This window comes from Pipistrellus kuhlii, unplaced genomic scaffold (assembly GCF_014108245.1).
Source record: "Pipistrellus kuhlii isolate mPipKuh1 unplaced genomic scaffold, mPipKuh1.p scaffold_m20_p_14, whole genome shotgun sequence".
NCBI lineage: Eukaryota > Metazoa > Chordata > Mammalia > Chiroptera > Vespertilionidae > Pipistrellus > Pipistrellus kuhlii.
The window spans coordinates 41,138,158-41,153,411 of record NW_023425449.1 but is presented as its reverse complement, the minus strand read 5'-3'; positions in this window follow the sequence as shown (position 1 = coordinate 41,153,411).

The following is a 15,254-nucleotide window of genomic DNA, read 5'->3' as shown; positions in this document are numbered from 1 at the left end:
ATTCTAAACTGTGATATTCTGAAGGTGGGGAGTGTAACCTTTCTTCATCCTTTGGGGGAAATTTCACAACCTGTGATGATTTATGTATCTGGGGTCTTCCATGCTGAATGTAAAGGACTTTGCCCAATCTAAGACTTCTCTGCAGCCCCAGAGGTGTGTTCCGGAAGTGGGAGAGCGTGTTGCCAGATGTAGGTTTCAATCCCCAAGGCACCCCCAGCAGGTGGCTGAATTCTCCTGACAAGTATTATCTACTTCCTGTGTCAAGGACAGCAGGCTTTCTCCCTCTTGCACAAATGATAGAACCAAAATGTTTCTTTTTAAGGAAAACTTTCAAAGTTGGGAAGATTTATTTCTGTCACAATCTGGAGACTCATTCCCCGTGTGATGTTTGTTATAGCCTTAATTACACCATATTAAAAACGCTAGCTCTGCACCTCACAATGTGCCTGTGGAATCACTTGATTTGTTTTGGCTCCACTCTTCTCGTTTGCTCAGAATCTGAACCTTGGCAAAGAAATGGGAGCCAGAGTCCAAGTCCAAATGACTTGGAGTTTGCAACACCAGGCCTGTGTGTGTGTGTGTGTGTGTGGGGGGGGGGGGATTGTGAGGGGGTGCTGTTTGCCTACCCACTTACTGCCTTTGAAATAGTTCTGGAAATTGGGTTAGAAAAATGTTTCCTTTCAATATCTTAGGGAGAAAATGGGAGGGGACAAGAGGATGAATGACCAGGTATCTCCGATGGCTTACAGAGAGTGCTTGCTGAGTTGGTGGCTGTAGCAACCCTTGAGGTGCAGGCAGGGACCCCTAGCCAGCCTCGAGGGGGGACCAAGAGGTTCAAGGAGAGAGCAGAGTCAACACCCTCTGGTGTCCTTCTTCACTTTTGTCATCAGCTCTTTGAAGCTCTTGCCAGTCACCCGCTGAACTCTGTGGCCTGTTTGGAACGCGACTGACACCAACTCCAGAGTGGTTCCATGAGAGCCATTGATAAGGCCACCGGAACCCAGGAGATGACAGGCAGCACCAGACAGGCGCTGAGGGTGTGTTTACTTCTTGGGGTACAATGTCAATGGATGCTCATACAGGAGGGTCAGTGACACAGACAGACTCAGATGTGGAGGCTGCACAACAGCGATATTGATGAAGAGTTGTCATATGTGAGAATTATGATGGGTTTTTATTTTTAATGATTCAGGTTATCAAAAAGAATTATTATCTGAACTGTATGCACATTCAAAAATATGTTTCAGGGAACAGAAGAACTTCTGAAGAACCAAAGTTTAGTCCCAAAAGGGAAAATGCCTGGGGATTATTTATAAATGGTCCTGAGGCAACTGGTTTTATAAACTACTTTTGACTAGAAACAAGTAAGTATACATAAGTCGCAATGGTAAATTCATTTAAAAAATATATTTTATTGATTTTTTTACAGAGAGGAAAGGAGATAGAAAGCCAGAAACATCGATGAGAGAGAAACATCGACCAGCCACCTCCTGCACATCCCCCACTGGGGATGTGCCCGCAAACAATGTACATGCCCTTGACTGAAATTGAACCTGGGGCCCTTCAGTCTGCAGACTGACGCTCTATCCACTGAGCCAAACCAGTTTCGGCGAAAATTCATTGTTTTAAAATACCATATTTTCCGGCGTATAAGACGACCCCCTAATTTTACAGTTAAAACATAGGTTTGGGCCTATATTCGCGGTATAAGACTACCTTCCACTTCAAAGAAAAGACTTATGTTGCCGTCAAGATCTGCGGGTAATTTTTGTGCAATTTTGGTCTCTTGCCCCCGAATTTCGGTTGACTTTTTTTCATTTCCAAAGTCGTCTTATATGCCGGAAAATAACTTCTGGTTTCCATACCGACTTCTAAAATGTATCCAAAGACAGGAAGCAATGTGAAACAGCACAAAGAGAGGTTTTCAAAATAGGCATGGATAAGTTAGTCACTAAAATCAAGGAGTCCAATAACTAATAAGATTACTCACATTTGTCTTTTTGCTTTGAAGTTTTTTTTGTTTAAAAAAATATATATATTTTATTGATTTTGTACAGAGAGGAAGGGAGAGAGATAGAGAGTTAGAAACATCGATGAGAGAGAGTCATCAAGAGACGGTCATCGATCAGCTGCCTCTTGCACACCCCCTACTGGGGATATGCCCGCAACCAAGGTACATGTCCTTGACCGGAATTGAACCTGGTACCCTTCAGTCCCCAAGCCGATGCTCTATCCATTGGGCCAAACAGGTTTCGGCAGCTTTGAAGTTTTAAAATTCTTTACCATGCACATAAACTTGGGTATAGAAATCAAACTTAAATGGCAGATAAATTTCTGCGACAAGTTTTGGTGGTGCTTTACGAAAAGAAGCACAAAATATTCAAAATCACTTCATGATTTTGAGAAAATATATCATGTTTAACATTTGCTTACACATACACATTCATGCTTCGAGACAGACACATTTAAGAGATACATCCCCCAAAAAAGTGTGTGTGTGTGTGTGTGTGTGTGTGTGTGTGTGTGTGTAATTACAAAATAGGAATTATGCAGTTCTGTATTGTTCTTTTCCTATTTATATCATGGTAAAAGCATTTCCCCATGTCATTAAACATTGTTTACAAATCATGAGTGAAAGGCAGGGAGAAATTCAGGATTCTGGGTCATAATCAATAGAAAATAAAGTCCACGCTCGAACTCTTTCAGCTGCTAGCTACATTCCCCCTCATTACAGCGTCCTCCATTAGAATGATGTACTGAATACTAAGACCTTTCTCATATGGTAGTTTTGGAGATTCACTGTGTTAATTGGTATAAAAGGCTTGCCACATACGGAGTGTAGTCAGCTACTATTATAGAAGTGAAATATTGCACAGTATGTCATCATTTTAAATGTGCATAATTTGTTTATTCTTAAACTTTCTGTTTCTGTTATTTTTCACTTAAATAAACACCATGCTAACACAAAAAACTCTATTGACATCTCTGTTTTCTTTATTGACTCAGAATGGACTCTCCGAAGTACAATTATTGCATCAAAATATATGACTATTTTAATGGCTCTACATTTTCATAAATAAATAATTTTCCAGGAAGTTTTCCCTTCCACAATAATTGTCTCATTATGCTGTGAAAGAAATTATGTGATTGTTTGATTCTGTGGATATAAAACTCCGCACAAAAAGTAGAGAGCTTGTGTTTGTGGTCTGGCATTGTATCCCTAGACCTAGTATTGTCCCGAGCGCTCAACACAATGTTTGTTCATTCAATGAGTTGAATCACCAAGTCATCCTAAGTAAAATGGTTTGAATGTTCTGAGAAAAGCTTTTTCCTGAATATTTAAAAATAAAATTTTCAGAAATAGACCTAATTATTAATTACCTCTTTGCCTATCAGACACTCTACTGCTTTTCCCTCCCCCACTCTCCTTTTTTGCTATTCCCTTAATTTCCCCTCCCCTTGTCTCATTCCCACCTTTCTCTTCTCCATTCTGCTGGAGTACCAAGACCTGCTTTGTCTAACGCAATACCCAGAGAAAGATATTCACAACTTGAGTCCCTCAGTCAAAGGACTGGAGAGAGTTCAGACTAGTATACTTAAGGTGAAGGTAGGGATGATACAAGGGGAGGGGGAATTAAGGGAATAGTGGCTAATAGGCACCACCTCAGACAGTGCCAATTACATTGCTATCAAGGCAGAGAGTTTAACTGGACATGCTGCGGTGTGGACAGTCACAGCGATGCTTCGAATAACACCTCCACAGGGTCAGTCTTTTCAAAGCTCCCTGTGTTTCCCCTTATGATATTTATTACCATTGAAATCAATGATTTATCTAATCCTTTTTGTTTTTGGTTCCATCTCTAAACTTTAAGTCCTCAAGTATCAAGATTATATTCATTTTTATTTGTGACTCAGCTAGTACCTAGCAAATTCTCAATGTCTAGGGAAGAAAAGGAGGGAGGGAGTGCAGGAGGGAGAGAATGAAGGGAGGAGGACAGGCAGGCACATGGAGGCAGAGCCTTGTATGGAGCAGGCGCCATGCTGCAGTTTGCTCTCTGAACGTGAGCCGTCCTCGTGGCCCTGGAGGCATGGATGTGGGCTCCTCCATCAGCGCATGACTGGCAGGTGATCAGGGAGGAAGGAGCCGCTATCTTCCAGCTTGCTTCCTCTTTCAGCTCCTCGATTTGATGAAATCTGAACTGCAGCAGGAAACTATTATAGAGAGGTTTGAATTGAATGGAAATCTTTGAATAATTCTATTTGAACAACTTTACCTTTCAAGGTGTCATGGGGAAACAAATATATTTACTATTACATATTTTTTTTTCTAGTCTGTGACACGCCTCAACATAGATAGGAGATAGTTTCTAAGTACTAATAGGTTAATATTTTCAAAACATATACAGTACCTTAAGCTATTAATAATGGAGTTGAGAAAAGAATGCATTATACGATTCAGAAGATCTAGCATACAGACCTTTCTAAACCATGTTCCCATGTTTGGGCTTCATAGTATCAAATTGAACATTATGGAGATACAAATTAAAACTACAATGAAGTATCACCTCACACCTGTCAGAATGGCTACTATCAATAAGTAAACAAACAACACGTGCTGGCAAGGATGTGGGAAAAAGAGAACCCTAAGACACTGCTGGTGGGGATGCAGAATAGTGCAGCCACTATGGAAATCAGTATGGAGTTTCCTCAAAAAATTAAAAAATAGAACTACAGTTTAACCCAGTGATCCCACTTCTAGGATCTTAGGAATATATCCTAAGAAACCCAAAACACCAATCAGAAAGAATATATATACCCCTAGGTTCATAGCAGCCTTATTTATAATAGCGAAGATCTGGAAACATCCCAAGTGCCCATCGGTAGATGAGTGGGTAAAAAGCTGTGGTACATTTACACCACAGAACACCATGCAATGATGAAGGAGGAGGAAGAGGAGGAGGAGGAAGAGGAAGAGGAGAAGGAGAGAAGGAATCTCTTATTCTTTGAGATAGCATGGAGGGACCTGGGAAGTATTATGCTACGTGAAATAATCCAGTCAGAAAAACACAAATACCACATGATCTCACTTGTAAGTGAAATCTAATGAACACAATAAATTAACAACAACAACTACAAGAATAGGTCCAAAGGCATGGACCAGACTGACATATCTCATACGGAAGAAATGGATGTGATAGGAAAAGATTAATTGAAGAACTTATGTTGGGTCCAAGCTCCTTTGCTAGGGATGGGACCTCCTTGGATACTGGGAATTGGAAAAAGACACGAGCATCCGCAGGTAGATGGGAAATGCTTTACTGCAGACAATGCAGTAGCACCTTTTATACTAACTCAAACAAAAGAGGCTTCTTGCCAATTAGTGACATCAGTGTTACGCAAAACAGGTGGGTGATGTAAGAGCATGCCTGAACAGTGCTTATACTGATACTGCTGAGTCATTTCCTTTACGCATGCATATGGCGAACAGGCCTTTGACATCCTGCATACTCTGGTCAGGGCCCCCACAACTTATATACAGATATGCAGAACCAATGGATACAGATAATAGGGTGGAGAAGGCCTGGGTTGGGCAGGGGCTGGGAAGAGCAAGAAGTGGGGAGGGGAAATTGTGGGACATCTGTAATACTGTCAACAATAAAAAAATAACATTTGCAAAAAAACAAAAAACAACCATGGATATGATGCACTCTTGGAGACATTTGGTGTATTACATACATATGTGTGTAACAGAATGCATGAAATTCTCTGCATGTATGTGTAAATATGTTTAGGCTAGGTGTGAGGGCCTAGAGGGTAGAAGACCACAGGAGGGGGAAGGGCTGGCTCTGGCTGCAGTGGCAAGTGCCAGGCAGCTGGGGAGCACCAAGAGAGGAGGGAATGAGCCAGCCTGCTGAGCATGCTCGGGGGAGTGCTCCACTCACACTTCACCTCTTGTCCCGAGTCACTGAGACCATCTGGAATTTTTTATATCTTCTGGAATTGTTGCTAACCAAAACAATTTTGCTGGACAGGCAGCTTCATATAAAGACAGCCACTTTTATAATCAAATCCATCACAGAGACATTAACTATAAATTTATTAAATATAGCACCCAATTTCTTATAGAGTTCAGCAGCTCATTCTCACTTCCTCCCTCCCATTAATCTCTCACCATTGCCAGGATGACTACTTTAGGTAGAATTTTGTTGCTTATTTCAACTCAGATTTAAGCCATGTATTTCTTTACCTCCTAACCTTGGTTTTTTTTCTTGTCCTTATTATATGGTTTCAAGTATCCACTATCAAATGGCTTCTGAAACTTCAGTAAAGTAGGAATGGAATGTCAGGAGGCCCCATGCTGAATCCTGCTGCTGAGATAAGAGCAACACCTGGCTAAGTTAGCTAGTTAGTTATCACTTCCAAATTTCTGACATACTCCCCTCTGTCCCCCCCTTCTCCCCCATCACATATGCACACCCTGACATCTCCAGAAGCCTAAAAGGGAATGATTTCCCTAGCAAAACATTACTTTTTCATTAAAAACCCATCAAACAATTTTCTTTCTATCTATCTATCTATCTATCTATCTATCTATCTATCTATCATGGCTTATATTTGAAGCTTTTAAAAATCTGAACTTATATTAGCCTCGCCTTAATTTAGGAATGAGAAATGAACAGCTACCCATGTTCCTTCATTAATTATCCCTGGTCATGACCCTGCATGGAGCAAAGCTAGTGTTAAACACTGAGGCTTTGAACCAAAATGAACATGCAAGAAAATGCACACTCCAAACCAACTGCAGCTCTCCTATAAAACATGAAAGAGTTTGGAAAAGAAACACAGAAAAGAATGCTAACCAGAATTCTCTACTTCCAGGCTTTACATTAATGTCTGTCACAATTTAAAATGTACTTTACATTTGTTAATGCATTTACTATTTTTATTTATTCATGCATTACTTATCTCAGTGCCTAATCTATCTCAGATATTATAAATAATTATGGAAACACAAAGAAACATAACATTTTTCACACTCTACTAAGAAGACAGACTGATAGTAGCCTTTAGTAGTAGATAGCAAAAAGAGGAATTTTAAATTGTGTGAAAATATATATGCACCCATGAGCAATCTAAAAAGGTCCGGCAGAACCTTTAAATTATATAAATGATTGTAACAGCTTGTCCTTTGTCATTGGGTCTAACACAAGCCCTTCTAGAAGGATGAGAATACAGAGAGAATATAGGATATTGGAAACCCCCAGTACAAAACACTGGGATGAATTATTTTTTCAAGTGAAAAATTGTCATTCCAAACCCATGCCCCCCACATTATAAGTTTATGGTTTTAAAATTAGGTTTTCATAAGAATGAGCACACTATGTTTGTGTGTACATGTGCGTGTGCACTTAGTGAGACAAAAGATTATCTATATTAGAGCTAAGTCAATAAAACTTAGATGGATTTTAGTGAATTCCCATGGGATTTATTTGGCTTGAATCCAAGCCATTCAACCTTAAGTAAAGTTCCTAATCCTTGTTCGGTTTCATCACCTGTAAATATTTTAAAAAATCATTACTTGCTTTCTAGGTTTGTTGTAAAAATTAAAAGAAAATAGTTGGTCTGTGAAAAGTGCTTAGCGATGTACATTGCTCAGTAATTGTTCCTCATTGGATCATAGCCCGTTGTCAATGACATGATGTGAGTAGATCATCCAAAGCATAGATTTGTTTTGAGCCTTTGCTTTTGTCTAGCTACATGCTCTCTGTGTGTGGTTCCAATGCATTTTCTCTCTCACATTATTTCTCCTGAATTTGGCAGTCTCTCTTGTCATATGCCAGAGGACACCATTCTCAACGTTATTAACTATAAAATGAGTCCCTTCCTGCTCGAGGTGGGGGTGTAAGCCCTCAGCAAAGAAGGTGGAGGGTCAGCCGCCTGTGTGCTCCTGAGCCAACCTGCATTCTATGTCTGTTGTAGTGACATTGATAGCCTCACACAATGACCAGGATGGAGTTGAGCTGCTGCTTCTGACTCTCAAGGCATCCACACACACAATGTTTCATTCTTACGTATATTACAAGTCTTCCAAAGTCTAAATTCTTGGAGATTAGAGTCTAGAACTACACTACATTATAATAGTCACAGCCACAGGTGGCTATTTAAGTTAATCAATATTAAATAAAATGAACACTTTAGTTCCCTAGTCACACCAGCCACATTTCAAAAGCTCAGTAGCCATTGGGACTAGTGACTCCCTCTTGAATAGCACAGTACACAAAGTCATTGGATCATCACAGAACAGTAGCTGAATAGCATGGGTCTCTGGACAGCTATTCAGCATTTCATTTGGGTCAGAATTTGTGCCTAAGTCAGAAGAATAAAGGATGCCTCATACCGTGTCCTTCAACTTCGGTTCATGCACAGCACAGTCCTACCTTTATTTAAAGGGAGACCATTTCACTTAGGTCAGAGTGTATTTCTGAATTTCCTTTTTTGTCTTCTTCACTGAGCATGAATGAAAGAACCTAAGTGGAACAGGCATTTTGAGGGTGGGGGAGGAAGAAGATAAAAAATATATCTAAAGAGTGGTTTATAAGTTCCTCCACATGGACACAACCATGGAGGCATTTTAGTTTCTGGAAAATGCTGGGTCCTGGTGCTGCCAGAGGAATTAATGGGCCCGATTTCCCAGACATGAGTGGGAGTGAGGCTCTTGCGGTATCTTCAGAAAATGAATTTTCTAAGACTCTCCTGGGAGGGTGGGGTATAGAAAAAAGGTTTTATTTTCATGGAGTTACATTTTTTTGGGGTTCAAAAGTCCCCTCTGCCCCTTAAGCCTGAAAAGGGCGCAGCTGGGGTTCCAGCAGAGCCAGAAACAAGGCCCATTTTGAGAGCTTCCACTGCACATTGCAGCCAGGTGTGGTTTAGTATCCAAGCTAATTAAAGTCCATTAGTCCATGCATGGCGTCCAACATGGCTGTGCACCATGTGGGCACAGGGAGCACATCCTCCTGCCACAGGAGAGCCGGGAACCCGGCGTGCCAGAGGGAGAAGAGAGAGGGCTTCTGTTGTTTGGAAGTTTATATATTTAGATTTCATGCACTTGCAGTGGCCACACCCATCTTGGACATTGACTCGCTTTCACTGACGTGCAAGCACCTTCCCACATCACTCAGACCTTTCCTGGGCAAATGTCTGAACTGCCTTTGACTAGTCCTTTCTCCCGTCACTCAGCGAGGAAGGGACTTGGAGAATGTTAAATGCAGCTTTTGGCAAAGCTGTATAAATGGCAGGCCTATATTATCTGGCCTTCCTTTTCACTCCTTTCCTGTTAAATAATAATTCGCTTATTACAACAGCATCATAGTTATTGGTTTACACAACGTGAAAGTGTTTCCATACCATTCTTTTTTTGAAATTGTAGTAAACAATTTTTGAGACATAGTCCCAAGGACTAAATCAGTGAAGGAAATATATGCATATATAGATAAACTTATATAGAGTTATGCCTTTATATGTAAGTAAACATAAACATAGAGGTTAGATACAGGTATAGATAATTCTTTTATATTTCTGTTTAGCAAACATTCAATAAATATTTGTTGAATAAATGAATTATTTGGTAGACACTAATGGAATTTAACTAGGATGATAAGTAAACTTGGAATTTCAATGTAGAGTCCCTAAATCATAGTGTTTGGTGTACAGGACAACCTGATAGAATCACCTAACCTATAGATAATCAATTCTCAAATTTTTGGATACATGGAATTGGAAAAGCACATAGCCTAATTCTTAACCCTACTCAGAAACTCTGGGCATGGGAACATTTTGTTAAAGTTTTCCAGATGATTCTGATACAGTATTAAATTTTAGGAATCACTAATATTCTTGGGTGCTGACTAGTTTCAGGGATTTAAAAAAACATTATGCACCATCATTTTTTATTTCATCTGCCTAAAATCCAGCTAGCACCTTAAATTCTCCTACAAATATATTGAAATACAATTGGTGAGCAGCAGAGAATCTAAGGATAGGCTATCTTGTGGGCAGTGACAGGCAGCAGAGGGAGGAGATAGAGACATGTCCTGAATCACTTTTCTAGTGCTGCCTCTGGGATCTAAGACTTCAGATCTGTAAAGATCAGAGAGAAATATTTTAAAAAATATATATTTTATTGATTTTTTTTTCAGAGAGGGATAGAGAGCTAGAAACATCAGTGAGAGAGAAACATCGAACAGCTGCCTCCTACACACCCCCAACTAGGGATGTGCCTGCAACCAAGGTACATGCCCTGGACTGGAATTGAACCTGGGACCCTTCAGTCTGTAGGCCAATGCTCTGCCCACTGAGCCAAACCAGTTAGGGCCAGAGAGGGATCTTTTTACTAACACTGACAATTACCCATGTCACAGTCCTCAGTATTCCCGAGGACTCTGTGGCCTGGAGAACGATCATTAATGTTTAGGTTGGATAATGTTTTTCCAATCTTAATTGAAACTCTCTGAGGTTGGGTGGGCTGTGGGGAAGGGGGTGCACCTTTAACTGATGGAATTGTGAGGGTGGACACACCCTTTCTCTAGCTCTGCCTTCTCATTCTTTTTTCTTTTTTTTTTTAATATATTTTTATTGATTTTTTACAGAGAGGAAGAGAGAGGGATAGAGAGTTAGAAACATTGATGAGAGAGAATCATTGATCAGCTGCCTCTTGCACACCCCCTACTGGGGATGTGCCCACAACCAACGTACGTGCCCTTGACCGGAATCGAACCTGGGACTCTTCAGTCCGCAGGCTGACGCTCTATCCATTGAGCCAAACCGGTTTCAGCTGCCTTCTCATTCTTAGTGCTCATTCCAGAACACGAATCAGCAACCTTCCAGCAGCCCCTGTGATGCAATGTGTGGTCTGTAACACTCAAAGTGGCACTTGGCCACCCCATGCCTGCATCCCTGGCTCTCCAGCCAGTGTGTGTTGTTGGCGTGGGGGTAGAGTTCATGTTATCCATTGCACAGTGAAAAGACCAATGCATATTTAGCTTTGTGAAGTGAACTTGCAGAAATAGGCATCAAGTACATGTGAAGGAAAGAAAAAAAGCAATCTACTTTTAGTGTTCAGTGGTAATTTGGAATTATGATTGGCTCTGTCTAACCACCTAAGATGATGATGAAACACTCACTCATTTCTCTTTGGCTCTTGGTTCCATTTGTGACAAAGAAGATGGGAATTTGTTTCCATTATGCTCATGGGTTGGTGCAGACTGCTCCATGCTCTCCTGTGTGTCACCCTATGAGTGCCCCTCCTGGGGAGGAACAATATACAAAGGACTTCATGGGAAAGCTCACCGAGGAAGTTCGAGTCCCACCTCTTCCTCTTGCGCTTGGCTGTAGCCGTGGTGAGTAGTGAACCAGCACAGCCCCTGCGGTCTGCAGTCCAGGGCAAGTGTGATGGTTTGGAACCAACGTATTCCTGTGGCAGCAAAGAGAAGGGAAGAAGAGTTATTTGGTGAGCTTAATGATGCAGTTTAATTAAAGCAATTTCCAGCAAGCTTGAAGAGAAAGGACATTACCTTGGTTGCAGGCATATCCCCAGTAGAGGGTGCGCAAGAGGCAGCTGATCGATGACTCTCTCATCAATATTTCTGGCTCTCTATCTCTCTCCCTTCCTCTCTGTACAAAATCAATAAAATATATATTTTTTTTAAAAAAAGAGAGAGAGAGAGAGAGAGAGAGAGAGAGAGAGAGAAAGAGAGAGAGAGAGAAAGGACATTAAAAGCAGACCAGGTGAACAGGTTTGGCTTTGTCAATAACCAACAAAGCTGGCAGAGAGAAATGGTGGCAACCGCTGCTCAAACAAGTTCTTCCTTCCCTCCAAGAAACGAGGTGTGGTATAGAGGATCCATTGTAACTAATTGTAAACAGGTGCATCTTAAACCGGCGAAGCCAACCTGCTCAAACATGTCGTGACCCTTAACTTCAGCAGCAGCTAATTACCTATGCATTCTGATTGGCGAGGGAACCTGCAGCTGGTATTATAGGCAAGCGGAGTCATTAAAGGAGACACTCTCACTCGTGTTTAGACCTGTGAGTTGTTCAGGGACAGGCCTTTGATGGAGTTGTGCATTTCTTCATCTCCCCTCAACTACCAAGGCTGTTCTTAACAACCCTACACAAGGGTCTTCACGGAAAGCTCCCTGAGAGAATCAGAGTCCCACCTCTCCCTTTAAACTAACCTAATCTAATGAAGAGGGAATATGAAAATTGACCGCCACACCACAACGAAGATGGCTGCGCCCACAGTGGAGGCTGAGTTCCCGTACTGAGCCTTAACGAGCAATCAGCAAGTACCTAAGGCTGCGCCACCCCTCCACCCCCTGCCAGGTGGAGCTTGAAACCTCAGGCTCCACCTCCTCACCCTGGCCTGGGCTGGGGGAACATCAGGCGATGCCCCCCCGCCATCGAGGCTTGATAGGGAACCTCAAAGCATCTCCCCACCCCAGCCCAGGCCAGGAGACCCAGGCCATGCACCCAACCCCAACACCTGGCTAGGGGACATCAGGCTATGCCCTCTGCCCTGGTGCTGGGCTGGGGGACCTGAGACCGTGTCCTCTGCCATGGCACCAGGCTGGGGGATCTGAGGGTGCACTGGGGGACCTGAGGCTGCACCCCCCACCTGGCAGGGCTTGACAGGGGCCATGAGGCTGTGCCCTCACCTGGTTGGGTTTGACAAGAGACCTGAGGCTATGCCCTCCACCCAGCTGGGGGACCTGAGGCTGCACCCCACCACCCGGCTGGGCTTGACAGGGGTGGGGCTGGCCGGGGCTGGGTCTCGCGTGATTTCGAGGCATGTACAGGTGGGTGGGGACTTTACTCTGGGTCCTACGGTGCACCCCAGATTCTGAAAGGAGGAACATTTTCATATACATTTTACTAATTTTCTTTCATCTCTGACATTTCTATTATAGAGGAAGGGCAAATAGCAATATTAAAATATTTCCTGGTGTGATCAGGCCTAAACAGGCATTCGGACATCCCTCTCACAATCCAGGACTCCTGGCTCCCAACCACTCACCTGCCTGCCTGCCTAATTTCCCCTAACCACTTCTGCCTGTGGGCCTGATCACCCCTAACCACTCCCCTGCCAGTCCGATTGATGCCTAACTGCTCCTCTGCCAGCCCCATTGCCACTAATTGCCCTCTCCTGTCGACCTGGTAACCCCTCACTATCCTCCCCTACAGGCCTGATCACCTCCAACTGCCCTCTCTTGCAGGCTTTGTCCCTCCCATCTGCCCTCCCTGCAGGCCTGGGTTCCCCACAACTGCCCTCCCCTGCTGGCCTGGTCACCCCTAACTGTCCTCCCCTGCAGGCCTGATCATCCCCAACTGCCCTTCCTTGCAACATGATCCCTCCCAAATACCCTCCCCTGCCGGCCATCTTGTGGCAGTCATCTTGTGTCTACATGGGGGCAGCCATCTTTGACCACATGGGGGCGACCATCTTGTGTGTTGAAGTGACAGACAATTTGCATATTACTCTTTTATTAGATAGGATTGCCAGTGCACATCATAAGTACTGTCTGGTTACTTAGCCTTTTTTTATGTATAGGTACTTTTTCTTTCTGTGGTTCACTTTAGATAGTTTTTATTTCTTTGTTTTCTAATATATTTTTCCACAATGTCTACTATGCCATTAATTCCAATTTTTCAATTATAGAAGTCTAATTTGGGCCTTATATATTCAATGTAACTTTTTGAACATGTTATAGATATTTTAATGTCTTCTAATTTTATTATCTGTATCAGTTGTTCAGTTGTTGCTTTTGATTTATTGATTTCAATCCTCTTTATGGTTTATAATTTCCTGCTTCTTTTTTTGTACCTGGTAATTTTTAATTATGTGCCAGACACTGTGAATTTGGGGGATTGGATAGTGTAAGTTTCTATAGATATTCTTGAGCTTTGTTCCGGTTAAGTTACTTGGAAACTTTTTGATTCTTTCATGTGTCACTTTTAAAATTTTCTAGGTGGGACCAGGCTATACTCTATCCTGGGCAATAGAGTTAAAACCCCACTACAATTCAAGTTTACTCTCATTCTGGAGCTAAAACCATTCTAAGTACTGTATCCTATGTCTGATGGTGGGAGCAGACACTTCCCAGCATTGTGTGAATGCCTCTTACCTCTATTTCTTTCAAATGCTGTTTTATCCAGCTACATTGCAATGGTCAGTACTGAACTGAATATACGAATGGGACTGTGCATATTTCCAGAGTTTTCTCTCCTCTTCAGTTCTGCCAGTACTTCCTTTCTTGGTCTCAGCTTAATCTTCTCAAATCAGGAGCCTGTCTCTGCCTGGATTCCCCTTCCTGTGCTGTGGCCAGAAACCATCCCAAAAAATAGTCTAATGGACAATCTCAGGACCCCCTGGTTTGCTTCCTGTCTTCCAAGGATTATTGTTTTCTTGTTGCCTGACATCAGTGTTTCATATATCTTTCTTTCATATATTTGTGGGGTTTTTTGTTTGTGTTAGTCAGGAGGGCAAATTGGCCCCTGTTTGGAAGCAGAAGTACTACAGGCAATATTCAAATTGTTCCCCTACATTGTCCTATATAATACTTAGGACAATTTTATGAGACTTAGAACGAAAAGTTATGAAATTAGTATTTTCTCCCAGTGATATACAATTCTAGAGCCTGACAAATTTATGACTATTTTAAAGATGCTTCTAGTTTAACTTTAGTAAGAACATTTGTTTATAAAATGTTTTTTTTCTTAAATATATCTTTATTTCAGAGAGGAAAGGAGAGGGACAGAGTGGGGTAGAAACATCAATGATGAGGGAGAATCATTGATTGACTGCCTTCCACATGCCTCTAACTCACAACCCAGGCATATGCCCTGACTGGGAATCAAACCCTGAACTCCTTTCTGGTTCATAGGTCAACACTCAACTACTGAGCTATGCCAGCTGGGCTGTTTATAAAATGTTTTTAATGTTATTACCAAAATTTGGGAAGAAGTAATCTTGGTTTCCATAAGCTCTGTCACTGTGGGCTCCCCGATGCATCACCCTTCCACCCTCTCCCTTTGCCCTTCCTGTTTTCACTAAACCTCTTCTCTTCTGAATCTGTTTTACTTCCTCTCTTGACTTCTATCCTGGGGGTGGGGGGTGAGAACCCCTTTGCCAGTGACAAATGGACAGAATAAAAATATATACTGGAATCACTATACTGAAAGGAAAGTGTTGAAAGGCT